This window comes from Anabrus simplex, chromosome 8 (genome assembly GCF_040414725.1).
Source record: "Anabrus simplex isolate iqAnaSimp1 chromosome 8, ASM4041472v1, whole genome shotgun sequence".
NCBI lineage: Eukaryota > Metazoa > Arthropoda > Insecta > Orthoptera > Tettigoniidae > Anabrus > Anabrus simplex.
Window position 1 is genome coordinate 200140936 of NC_090272.1, and position 13904 is coordinate 200154839.

The following is a 13904-nucleotide window of genomic DNA, read 5'->3' on the forward strand; positions in this document are numbered from 1 at the left end:
ATGTGACTCTAAAGCTATACTTATGGGGTTATGACTACTGAGTGTACTTCCCGGCACTGGTGGTTCCCGACGAGCGGTGCATGCGTCATCCTTGCGACTCACTGCCAGCCGACATGCGGAGTACCAGTGTGGAACAGTGTGAGACCCACATTATTTTACCGCATAATTTCATGAGCACGGGCCTTATATTTGAATTCCATTTTGATTTTTGGTTTTACAATTATTATTTTTCTGCTTTAAATCGCACCAACACAGATGGGTCTTATGGCGACGATGGGATAGGAAAGGCCTACGAGTATGAAAGAAGCTTCCTTGGCCTTAATTAAGGTACAGCCCCAGCATTTGTCTGGTATGAAAATGGGAAAACATAGAAAACCATCTTCAGGGCTGCTGACAGTCGGGTTCGAACCCACTATCTCCCGGATGCAAGCTCACAGCTGCGCGCCCCTAACCGCACGGCCAACTAGCCGAGTGAATTCCATTTTCGTAAGGTATACGACATTAATTTTATCCTTGAAGTGTTACTTGAATTTTTTCTTCTTTCTTAATCTGCTTACCTTCCAGGGTCGGTTTTCCCCTCGGACTCAGCGAGGGATTCCACCTCTACCGCCTCAAGGGCAGTGCCCTGGAGCTTCAGACTCTGGGTCGTCGGATACAACTGGGAAGGATGACTAGTACCTCGCACAGGCGGCCTCACCTGCTATGTTGAACAGGGCCTTGCGGAGGATGGGAAGATTGGAAGGGATGGATAAGGAAGAGGGGAGGAAGCGGCCGTGGCCTTAAGTTAGGTACCATCCCGGCATTTGCCTGGAGGAGGAGTGGGTAACCTCGGAAAACCATTTCCAGGATGGCTGAAGTGGGAATCGAACCCACCTCTACTCAGTTGACCTCCCGAGGCTGAGTGGACCCCATTCCAGCCCTCTTACAACTTTTCATGGCAGAGCCGGGAATCGAACCCGGGCTTCCGGGGGTGGCAGGTAATCACACTAACCGCTACACCACAGAGGTGGACATTACCTTAACTCCCTAGTAAGTCTTCTGTTCCGCGACAAGTATGAAAATCTTCATGCACAGGAGGCAACGTGGAAGATTCAGAAGCTGTTATATTTTGTTGTTTACTATTATTCTTCCTTTCTTAATCTGTTTACTTTCCAGGATTTGTTTTTCCCTCGGACTCACGAGGGATCCCACCTCTACCGCCTGAAGGGCAGTGTCCTGGAGCGTGAGACTTTGGATCGGGAACAACAGGGAAGGAAGACCAGTACCTCGCCCAGGCGGCCTCACCTGCTAAGCTGAACAGGCGCCTTGGTGGGGAAATGGGAAGATCGGAAGGGATAGGCAAGGAAGATGAAAGGAAGCGGCCGTGTCCTTAAGTTAGCTACTATCCCGGCATCAATCAATCAATCATTCACTACTGATCTATATTTAGGACAGTCGCCCAGGTGGCAGATTCCCTGCCCGTTTTCTTCCTAGCCTTTTCTTAAATGATTGTAAAGAAATTGGAAATTTATTGAACATCTCCCTTGGTAAGTTATTCCAATCCCTAACTCCCCTTCCTATAAACGAATATTTGCCCTAATTTTTCCTCTTGAATTCCAGCTTTATCTTCATATTGTAATCTTCCCTACGTTTAAAGATACTACTCAAACGTATTCGTCTGTTGATATCATTCCACGCCATCTCTTCACTGACAGCTCGGAACATACCACTTAGTCGAGCAGCTCGTCTCCTTTCTCCCAAGTCTTCCCAGCCCAAACTTTGCAACCGTTTTGTAACGCTACTCTTTTGTCGGAAATCACCCAGAACAAATCGAGCTACTTCTCTTTGGATTTTTTTCCAGTTCTTGAATCAAGTAATTCTGGTGAGGATCCCGTACGCTGGAACTATACTCTAGTTGGGGTCCTACCAGAGACTCATATGCCCTCTTCTTTACATCCTTACTACAACCCCTAAATACTCTCATAACCATGTGCAGAGGTCTGAACCCTTTATTTACAATCATATTTATGTGATTACCCCAATGAAGATCTTTCCTTATGTTAACACCTAGTTACTTACAATGATCCCCTACCGGGCGAGTTGGCGTAGAGGCGCGCGGCTGTGAGCTTGCATCCGGGAGATAGTAGGTTCGAATCCCACTATCGGCAGCCCTGAAGATGGTTTTCCGTGGTTTCCCATTTTCACACCAGGCAAATGCTGGGGCTGTACCTTAATTAAGGCCACGGCCGCTTCCTTCCAACTCCTAGGCCTTTCCTATCCCATCGTCGCCATAAGACCTATCTGTGTCGGTGCGACGTAAAGCCCCTAGCAAAAAAAAAAAAACACAATGATCCCCAAAAGTGACTTTCACCACATCAACGCAGTAATTAAAATTGAGAGGACTTTTCCTATTTGTGAAACTCACAACCTGAATTTTAACCCCGTTTATCATCATACCATTGCCTTCTGTCCATCTCACAACATTATCGATGTCATTTTGCAGTTGCTCACAATCTTGTAACTTATGTATTACTCTGTACAGAATAACATCATCTGCAAACAGCCTTATCTATAATTCCACTTATTTACACATATCATGGATGTATGTATGTTGGGTATTCAGCCCAAAGGCTGGTTTGATCCTCTGCAGCTCCGCCAACAGCTGTCATAAATAGCCTAGGCGTCACTGAAGAGGCGTACTAGGGAAATGAGGAGTGAGGTAGTTTCCCGTTGCTTTCCTCACTGAGCCAGCCGTTGCTATTACATATCAGTCTGCCAAGCCCACTGAAATGCATGCACCAACCAACCCTATGAGCGATATTTTCACACCATTCATAACAGGGACTGGCTGCATAAGGAATATCATGGATACATATAAGAAAACGTAAAGGTCCAATAATACTGCCATGAGTAATTCCCCAGGCATTTGCCTGGAGAAGAAATTGGACATCACGGCAAACCACTTCGAGGGTGGCTGAGGCGGGATCCGAACCTCCTCAACTCAGTTGACCTCCTGAAGCTGAGTGGACCCCGTTCCAGTCCTCTTACCACTTTTCAAATTTCGTGAATCAACGGCTGCTAATTTCAGGTGGCAACCAGCTATAAGACTTAGCTTGCACGATTGCTAGGTAACATTGTCTGACCATCCATCCCTACCTTACATCGCTGTCTGCATGATTGCTATGGTTACAATTCCGTCACGCCTTTTGTGGTGTTACGTTACACAAATTTTTGGATGACCCTCAGCCATAAGGGATATTTTTGTTAAAAGTAAACTGTACAGCTTGTAGTACGCACATTGTTAATACGTTAGCAAGGCCTCCTCATGAGGCTACACCACAGTGACATTGTTCGGACATAAATGTGGCAAAATGTTCAAGATCGTTCTGACAGTGTCGCCCTTGGTCAACAATCAAGCTGTCCCGCTATATGGCTAAATGGTTACCGTGCTGACCTTTGTTCAAAGTGGCCCCGGGTTCGATTCCCGGCAGGATCTGGAATTTTAACCATCACTGTTTAATTTCGCTGGCACGGGGGCTGGGTGTATGTGTCGTCTTCATCACCATTTCATCCTCATCACGACGCGCGGGTCGCCTATGGGTGTCAAATGAAAAGATCTGCACCTGGCGAGCCGAACATGTTCTCGGACACTCCCGGCAATAAAAGCCATACGCCATTTCATTTCAACAATCAAACTGAAGAGCACTTCTCCAGAAGCTCGTCTCTCAGTGACCGAGAAGACTCCACAACAGGGCTGTGTAAAATATTCCTGACGGCAACTGGGAAGACAGTATCTACTCAGAAAATCCGAAGTCATGTCCGTAGAGCCCAACTACACTCCAGAATTCCTTGCCAAGTACCTGCATAGACCTATACACCCCAATACCGTGGAGTCAGGAGCAGATGGGCAATGGAATACTTTGCCTGTAACCTGACATCGAGACGTCAGGTCGTCTTCGCTGATGAAAACAGAATTTGTCTACGGCGAAGAGGAAGAGGATGCGAGGGTGCGAAGAGGTTGATGTAAAGTCAGACTAGTCATTTACACCATACCCAGGGTCCAGCATGGAGGCGGATCCGTCATGTTTAGAGCCTGCACTGCGTATGAATATCGGACGCCACTCATCGTCATGAAGTCGCTAAGATCAGTGTACAATACCGGTACTGAATCTCCAAGTCGGTTTCTCAGCCATACGGACCATAGGTTCGTTCTGCAAAGACGGAAATGCGCACACGCTCAGGTTAATATCTTCCTAGGGAGGCTGAAATCAATTGGACAGAATAGTATGCGGTGTCTGCCGATTGAACATGGCTGGGATCAGCTGAAACTTGCGGTGTGAAGAGACAGGAACCTACCTCTCTCCCTGGACGACCTCTGGAGACCTGATGAAGAGTCGGGCGGGGTAGAGCAAGACAAACTTTAACGCCGGGTGGGGAGCGTGCCACGAATGACCGAAGCATGCTTCAACACACGAGGTGAAGTAGCACCACTTTGAGACGCAAATTTACAGGTATGACAGACGGATGCACTTTGCCAAACAATGCGTTTTTCGTTTATTTGTGTGCATTGTTTAAAGCAAGCATGCTATTCATTAGAGAAAGTGAGTATGTTCCTCATATACTTTCTGTTGGTCCGTAAGCAAACCTGGTACCTCTACGATCCAGATGGTATAATAATGGCGTGTGGCCTCCAGAAAGCCCTGGTGCAGGTCTTTTGATTTGGCGTCGTGATGAGAATGATATGATGATGAAGACGGCACATACACCCAGTCCCCGTGCCAGGGGAATTAACCAATTATGGTTAGAATTCCCGACCCTGCCAGGAATCAAACCCGGGTCGCCTGTGACCAAAGGCCAACACGATAACCATTTATCCATGGAGCCGGACATCCAGATGGTGCAAAACTTTATTTGAGGCGTATACAATTTGAAATATCGAGGGGAAAATATACATTCACATCACGCGTCAAAAATGCCGAGGTTAACAGGTAAATGATATAATGGAGTCCGAAGAGATAAAAGAGGAGATACGAAGGTGCGTATGAAGATGTGTGCACTTCATATGTAGTTCTTCACAAGCCTCAGTGGAAAAGGCTTCTGGCCGTGACACAGAAAGTGACTGAGTGTGGTAAAATATATGGATCAGTTTTAGCACGAAACGCACACCGTGGTAAACAGTTATTTCTCTCGTAATTTGATTCTTCATTTATGAGAGGATGAGTATATTATCAGGTGTAAGAGGAAGAATGGGGTTAAAGTAACACTCATCTGTGTGCAAATGTCGGAGATCCACTGGTCACAAACACGACCTGAAAACGTGGTTGCACGGTCGGGCGGAGACAGGAGACAGGTGAAGGAAGTATGATGGTATCAGCTATGTCTTCATGAGATACAGTGAGACCCATTATTTCGGCACAACTATCTCTAATCGCTATCTGGTATCTGGACGTTACTTGAAACCATGTCCATCCGTTCCTGCCAACAGTGTTCCCTGATGGCGACCACCACTTCCAACAGTACATGCACCTTGCCATACTGCCAGGATTTTAAAGGACTGGTTCGAGGAACATGATAGTGAATTTGTTTTAATGCAATCCCAAACCCAAACCCCACGGCACTTAACGCCCTTTAAGGGCTCTGGCCTTCCCAGCGACCGCTGCTCAGCCCGAAGGCCTGCAGATTACGAGGGGCCGTGTGGTCGCCTCTCGGCCGTTATTCTGGGCTTTCGAGACCGGGGACGCCATCTCACCGTCAGATAGCTCCTCAATTCTAATCATGTAGGCTGAGTGGACCTTGAACCAGCCCTCAGGTCGAGAGAAAAATCCCTGACCTGGCCGGGAATTGAACCCAGGGCCTCCGGGCGAGAGGAAGGCACCCTACGCCTACACCACCGGGCCGGCTAAAATGAAGGCCGTCAATGAAATTATAGACCAAATGCTGAGGGATGGTACCATTCAACCCTCAAAGTCGGCGTATTCTTCACCCATTTTTCTGGTGCCGAAACCTCAGGGCGGCTTCAGGCCATTAATTGATCACAGGGCATTAAATCGTAAGATTGTTCTACAACCAGTACCTTTTACCCACTTGCATTCATGTTTTTCTTGGTTCTTCACCATCCTAGATCTTAACCAATCCTAAAACCAGATACCTTTGGCGGATGAATCGAAACATCTGACTGCTTTCGCTACCGACTTGAATTTGTATGGATACAACCGCGTGCCTTTTGGGCTCTCCACTGGCGCGGCGTTCTTACTAGGCTGCTAGATAGGGTCTTCTCCGAAATTAAATTTGAATATCTGTACCATTATCTAGATGATGTTATTTTCTGTGAGACCTTTGAAGAACACTTAGCTCATCTTGAGGAAGATCTAAAATGCCTTTGTAAAGCTGGATTGACGGTCAAGTTGTCAAATGTATCTTTTTCTAAGCCATCTATGTCCTTCTTGAGGCATATTGTGTCACCTGGTGGAGTTTCAGTCGTTCATTCCAGATGTTAAAGGGGTTGTTACATTCATCGGCATGGTGAATTTCTTTAGGAAATTCATTCCCAACTTTGCTAATAGGGTTCCACCCCTGAATCTCCTCCGTAGGCAAGGTGTAAAGTTTGATTGAGGATTTGAAATGAGCTTTCTGTAACGCCCCAATCTTGGCAATGCCAGATTTCTCCAAGAAGTTCATTGAACAGAGAGACGCCTCGTCATCTGCGGTCGCTGCGGATCTTCTCCAGTAATCTGAACTCGGAAGGCAGCCAGTTGCTTACGCATCTAGAACCTTGCACCTCAAAAAGCCAAGTACTCTATATACGAGTTAGAAGGACTGGCCATGCTATTTGCTTTGGAAAAATTCCATCTTTACCTTGAGCATGTTAAATTTGAATTAGAGACCGACAATTAGGCTCTGAGCTGGATTTTGGCTAAGCCCCGTCGTACTGGGCGAATCGCCCGTTGAGCGATTCGAATTTCAGCTTTTCAGTTTGACGTGCGACACATTCAGGGATCCTAGAATGTGGTCGCAGATGGATTAAGTCGAGTGTTTTCTACCGATTTCGATTCTGCTGACCCGCAGGAAAGCCCTTCAGCTTATATTTCTATACCTCCTAGTGTAAGCGCCATTTTGACTGATGCTCCTATGCTATTTCATGATATAGCGAAGTATCAACGTGAGGATCTAGTGCTGGCTCCTATTATAAAAAACCTTTCTTCTGGGGAACATGTTGTCCCTTATGTTTTGAGGAATGTAGTTGTCTGTTGCCCTTCGAGGCACGATCAGAAGATGAAAATTGTGGTTTCAGCTGTTCTAGTTCCTATAATTTTCAAGTATTACCATAAGACCCCATTAGGGGGACATCTGGACATCTTCAAAACTAGAGAGAAGATAAGGTAAACGTTTGTCTGGAAGAGTGTGGACGGTGAAATTAGAGAGATGGTTAAAGCGTGTAAATCTTGTTTGATTAGCAAGCCCACGTTGTCTACTAAGGTAGGGCTATTGTCATCACACCAAGCATCCCGCCCTATGGAGCGATTGTACATAGATTACGTCGGACCCTTCCCTCAGTCCAAAGGGAATGGGAATAAATTAATTCTTGTGTGTCTGGATGGCATCACACGGTTCTCATAGCTGTTTCTGACTAGGTTTGTCACGGCTCAGTCAAGTATTTCTTGTGTCGATATTATTTCATCTTTTGGACCTTGCCAATATATTGTTTCTGAAAATGCTAAGGCGTTCACCTCCAATTTATTTCGTAAGTTCTGTTTCTATCTCTCATGTCACGACGTCTGCGTACTACCCACCGCCATCTCTAGCTGAGTAAGTTAATCATAATCTTCGATCTGCCTTGATTGCTTTTCACCACGAAGATCATTCTCGGTGGGACACTTCCTTACACTGGTTATCATTAGCCTTTAACTCGGCCGTTCATGAGTCACACAAGTTTTCTCCCACATCTCTCATGTTTAAGTTTGTTCCCAACACCCCCCTTGTCCAATTTGTGGTCACACCTAAATTAAGTTCACGGCCAATTCCTTCCCTCTTCCTTTTCTATCCCTTCCAACCTTCCCATCCCCCACCAAAATCCCTGTTCAACACAGCAGGTGAGGCCGCCTGGGCGAGGTACTGGTCAAACTTCCCAGTTGTATTCCCGACCCAATGTCTCATGCTCCAGGACACTGCTCTTGAGGCGGTAGAGGTGGGATCCCTCGCTGAGTCCGAGGAAAAACCAACCCTGGAGGGTAAGCAGATTAAGAATAAGAAATTCGCTACCTCTTCTTTCCCAAGTACTATATTAACCGAGAGTATTCAATTCAAAAAAATTGCCAGGTGTGGGGTTCGAACCCACGCTCCCAATCGGGAACCAGAACTTAAGTCTGGCGCCTTAGACCGCTCGGCCAACCTGACGCTTGATGTCGGGCCAATAGTTATGAACACGGTGAGGTTTCTGATGACAAAATATGTTTAAATGATATCGTCGCTTCACCGGTAAAAGGTTTTAATCCACAAAGCTCTTCCTATTGATTATTCTCCTTAAGACTGGTCACGCCTCCCAGCCACATATGGATATGCAGCCCATCAGAACAATGTCCGTTGTGTTCGTTTTCCTATGCCGACGAGTAACCGAAAATGAACCTAACATGCATTATACAATAGGAGTGCGTAAATACGTAATGCAAGCATACATTCGTATAGTACGGTACAGTAAGGTTAATTTTCCTTTACACGTGGGTATAGGAAAATGAACACAACAAAATTTGTTCTGATGGACTGCATAACCATACGTGGCTGGGAGGCGTGACCAGTCTTAAGGAGAATAATCGATAGGAAGAGCTTTGTGGATTACAACCTTTTACCGGTGAAGCGACGATATATAAAATAACGGCAACGCCCGCCTCAGTGGTTTAGTGGTTAATGTGATTAGCTGCCACCCCCGGAGGCCCGGGTTCGATTCCCGGCTCTGTCACGAAATTTCGAAAGCGGTACGAGGGCTGGAACGGTGTCCGCTCAGCCTCGGGAGGTAACTGAGTAAAAGTGGGTTCGATTCCCTCCTCAGCCATCCTCAAAGTGGTTTTCCGTGGTTTCCCATTTTTCCAGGCAAATGCCGGGATGATACCTACAGGTAACGTATGGCTAAGGGCCTCTTCCTTCCCTCTTCCTTGTCTATCCTTCCCATCTTCGAATCCCCCACAAGGCCCCTAACGCCCCTGTTCAGCATAGAAGGTGAGGCAGCCTGGTCGAGGTACTGGTCCTCCGCCCCAGTTTTATTCCCATGACCCAATATCTCACGCTCCAGGACACTGCCCTAGAGGTAGTAGAGGTGGGATCCCTTGCTAAGTCCGAGGAAAAAACAACCCTGGAGAGTAAACAGATAATGAAAGAAAGAAAGAAAGAAAGAAAGGAAACCAGAACAATCGAGACCGAATTTTCAATATTGCACCCATAAGCGAATTTGCGTAATTTATGTATGAATTAAAAGTTGAATAATTCGCATATTGGAATACAACAGTAGGCTGTGAAAGCTAGCAGTCACAAAGCGACATTCTGGCGCCAGTCAGACGGCTAGGAGATCCGCAAAACTTTTCTCATAGCACGAACAGCTTATAGACTGGCCTAAGTGCTACATCCAATAAAGTTTATGGTACCGGCAAGGAGTGGCAACTTTCTACTCGATTCTCACGGGAAAATCACGCGTTGAGCCTGACCTACTTAGAAGGGCAAGAAAGACAACGATAATACCCATCAACCCTTGGCAGAAAATGGAAGCATCTATGCTGCGAAGAGCGCGAACGTCCCAGCCAATCACAAAATTGCAAATTTGAATGTTTTGTCGTAGCGGGAATCTACAGCCAGTATTTCGCTATTTGGAGCCCGGAGTAGTTGTGAAAAACAGTGTCCTGACTTCCTAATAATATTTGAAAATTTATCGGTGCAAATGTGTGAATAATTATTGGTTAATTAAGAAAATTTTAACTTTACACTGAAGAGTAGTATCGCCCAGGAATTGAACTGTCATGGCGGGAAGAGAGGATTCGCAGAAAGAAAATAACGCCGGTGACGCGCGCCGTTGTGTGGATTACCCTGTGATCGTTTCCCACGGCGCAATATAACAAGTAAGTCAGACCGAAATTAGGAAGATTTTGTACATATTTCTTAAAGCTTTAACCTACGGATGTATGATAAAGCGCTCCCAAGTGCTAGATTACTACGCCACATCCCTTCCACAGAACTATTTTCGAAGTGGGGGGAGAACTGTTTACAAAAACCAACAAGCAGAGTGGTGAATCTTCAGTGTGTGGCAGTTTTCAAAGTCAGTTAGTTAGTTGGTGTTTAATCCAGACGTGTTGATGTTGAGTTCAGTCTTGTATGAACGTTTCTTTGTGAATTCTGAGTCTGGTAGGAAAGCGATCAGAGACACTTGTTGGCATCCAAGTGAGCCATGTATTTACTTGGGGGAGTAAAATTTCAGGAGAAATGAACTTTTAACAAACTTTTATTTTTATTTGAATTTATGCAGAGATAATCAGGCAATAGCTACACTTTTCAACACTTGCCTTAAACGAACTTACACAGCCAACCGAGAGGGACAATGGAACATGTCGCAACACGTAACTGCATAAAGTTTCTAATTTCTATTTGTTGAAAAGCCATTTTATTCTTTTATTTTGGAGGACGATTAGTATAAAAATTTCTCCACACATCATTGGAAACAGTACTTTTAGCTTGCTTTCATCACTTTCAATGAACTGTTATGGCAAGCGAGATGTTACGGAGGAGAAATTAGTCGAAGCAGACAGGGAGGAGAATGACTTTTCATTCATGGAAGGCCGCGATGTTTAGACCTTGAGTAAACTGTTATGTTCCGAAGAGGTGAACAACCGGTAAGCCTTAAACAAACAAACTGAGAGGGGTGTGTGTGACCACAGGAGACGACAGGCAGGTAGCGGAGAGAAAACTTTCGACTTCACGTCAGATGTTTATGCAGTGCTATTGTATAATCTTCACTGAAGTGCTAGAAAAAGCGAGTGTTTATGTAAATGTGAACGTGTATAACGCCTTTATAAAAATGTATCAAGTATGCGTGTGTGAAAATTCGGAATACCACATCAGCTTCAAGATGGAATTCTAATTCATCATGACAGAGCCCGGAGGGTGATCCAACCTGCCTCCCCATCACCAAGGTATGAGCAACAACAAAATGCATAAATAAATATGTAGGACTATAAACTAATCGATGATCAAATGTAGCTTAGACTGTTAGATAGGATTGTAAATAATTCATATATAATAATAATAATAATAATAATAATAATAATAATAATAATAATAATAATAATAATAATAATAAGTGTGAGCTAGGGTATTTGCACTCTCTTTACGTAGATATGTTTGCATATTATTTATGGATCATTTGTAGTAAGTCACTTTGACAGATTAGAATGCTATCTTCTGAGATTTATATGAGTGTAATGCAGATTAATAATAATAATCATCATGTTATGATAACGTTAGTCATGAGCGATTTTTCTGTTGAAGTTATAATTTTGTAGATGCCGCCTTGTTGATTTTAATGCTTACTTTTGCTACTAGCGCATGTAGCTTGTTTTATGTTGTGTAATCATCATTCAGATGACCGTTTCCGGTAGTTCTTATACCGTGTATTTTTGCGACGATTTGGTGGACAAGCGATTGTTTATTTCTGTGTGTGTAGTTGTGGTTACACATTTTTCAATAACCGTGTTTTTGAGAGGCAATCTCGTTATTTTAGTAAACAGTTAGTGACAGGAAGCCATTGATAAGTCAGCTCTGATATTTTGTAACATGTGAAGCAGAGAATGATCTAGAGATCGAGCTAAGTGAATATATCCCTGATGATCTGCGTTGATAATGGAAATGTGATATTTGGACCATGTCATGAACACTGTCGTAAGAAATAGAGATGTGCACGACAGATATTTCGCCCGCCGGATATGAGCGAGGCCGTATTATGAGTTACTACGTCGAGAATAATGATGAGTAAATAGAATTGAGAGATGAATAATTTAACCAAGAGTGTTAAATATGTAACGACATGGATTATGATTGTAGGCAGAAGCCTGTATTTTGTTTCAAAGAGTTCCAGGGAAAGTAGATGCTCGGCAAACGTGCGAGTTATAGCACGAGGCAATATGTGAGCGGAGCGACGAATCAATGTGCATTTTGACAGTCATGTAGAATCATGGATGACATGTAATAGCAGTAATTATTGTCCATAAAGGCTAAATAGTGTCATGGCCAGATATTTTTCGTCTGAGGTTAGGAGATTGCCGTCAAATTCACAATATTTTTAGGCTCCGATATTTGCGCATTTCATTTTTATTAATTTTCAGCAGGCAGCGATGTTGGGATCTAGATTTGTTTATTATTATTCTTTCTTTGTGTACTTTTTATCACCGTGCTATTTTTGGATGTGATCATACGTGAATTATTTGTATTTGATTTGATGTAAATAGATAGGTGTAGTTAGGCTAGTTTGATCTCAGTAATTTTTTTGTTGGAGCAGTGTTTCTCCATTAACAAGTCTAATTATGTAAATAAGATTTCATGTGTTAGGATAAGAGATCATCGATTAGTTCATAGTTAAAACCATTGTAGTGGTATGCTCATACCAGACATTCAGCAATTACCAAGCCTCTAAAATCCACTACATTTTAATTAGGAAATGAAGCGATCTTTAATAATCCAGTTGTATCATGAATGCCGCAAATGAATGAGGTAAATGAGATGGAATCTGCCTCCATCCAGTGGTGGTACCACAAATAATGAGTTCGTAATGAAAATGCAGGCAGCGGCAAATTGAGTAAAATTTTAATGTAAAAGGATCGCTGTCATTTGAAATGTAAACATAAGGCATTTGGCCTAATTATTTTATATTTTAAGAAGTCCAGGCTATCACAGCCATGCAGGTGAAGTTTAAATAATGAAATGAGTGATTGTAACACTCAGGTTCATGTTTCAATAATTTCTTTTTTTCAGCCACGAGTAGTTTTGAATGTGGCAGTGGTTATATGGTAAATGGAGTACAATGTTCATGGTTGTTTTCTCTAAATTCTCTCTTTATTTGTTACACATGGTTAGTGCAGTCCATGTTTATTTAGAGTCGGGTGTTTCCCAACTAGGTCACTTGTGTTAAATATTTGATAAACACCTCTGAGTCAGTGTTGATTTGATGACTTAACTAAGTAAATTAATTAACTACACTAGTTTATTTTGATAGACATTTTTTATGTATTACAATTCAGTATTTCAAATGAGGTGATATTTCTGACCAGAGTTTTGAATCTTTTCACGTCATCGTCTTGGAGACAGTGTCGACGTAATCTGGAATATTTAAATTTGATCGACCTTCAGTCAATTTTATTAGGCAGATAATTGAGTTATTGTGAGGTAGATCTTCTTTTTTTAATTTTAATTTCATTACATTTCACTTTGTTTATTTTTCACCAGTTTATTTTCATAAATTTTTGGCAATTTGCTCTTTGTTCAATAAATCAGTTTGTTATTTAAATTTTAATTCAGTCTTTGGGTACCGTCATTATAGTTTAGTTTACCCCATCTTTTCATCTCCTCATTCCCCGATCGACGTGTGGCCTATCACCCGTGGGATATTTCGGACGCACCGCGACTGAGGAAGAAGAGTCTACATGCAGTGGTGAGTATCATTTAAATGTCATTATTTACAGGAGCAGCCGGCGCACAGAGGAAGGAAGAAGTTCACCGCATTTGGTGCCTTTGGAAGGGCACAATATGTACCCTGAGATCGCGATATGAGTATCAATATCATCTTTAGAACACTGTACGATAAACATCACATTATCATACTCGGGTGTTCAATTCACTTCCCTACCTCGTCCTTGCCAAGTAGTATACTAACCGAGAGCATTCAATTCAAAACGTAT

At 43.4% G+C, this 13904-nt stretch overlaps 1 non-coding gene across 1 annotated transcript; it reads right to left on the reverse strand.

The window, feature by feature from the left end:
* Positions 1 to 8289: 8289 nt before the first annotated feature.
* TRNAL-UAA (transfer RNA leucine (anticodon UAA)) lies at positions 8290 to 8373 on the reverse strand. The gene has a single exon. It is a non-coding gene; the product is annotated as a tRNA-Leu (tRNA).
* Between the last annotated feature and the right edge of the window lie 5531 nt (positions 8374 to 13904).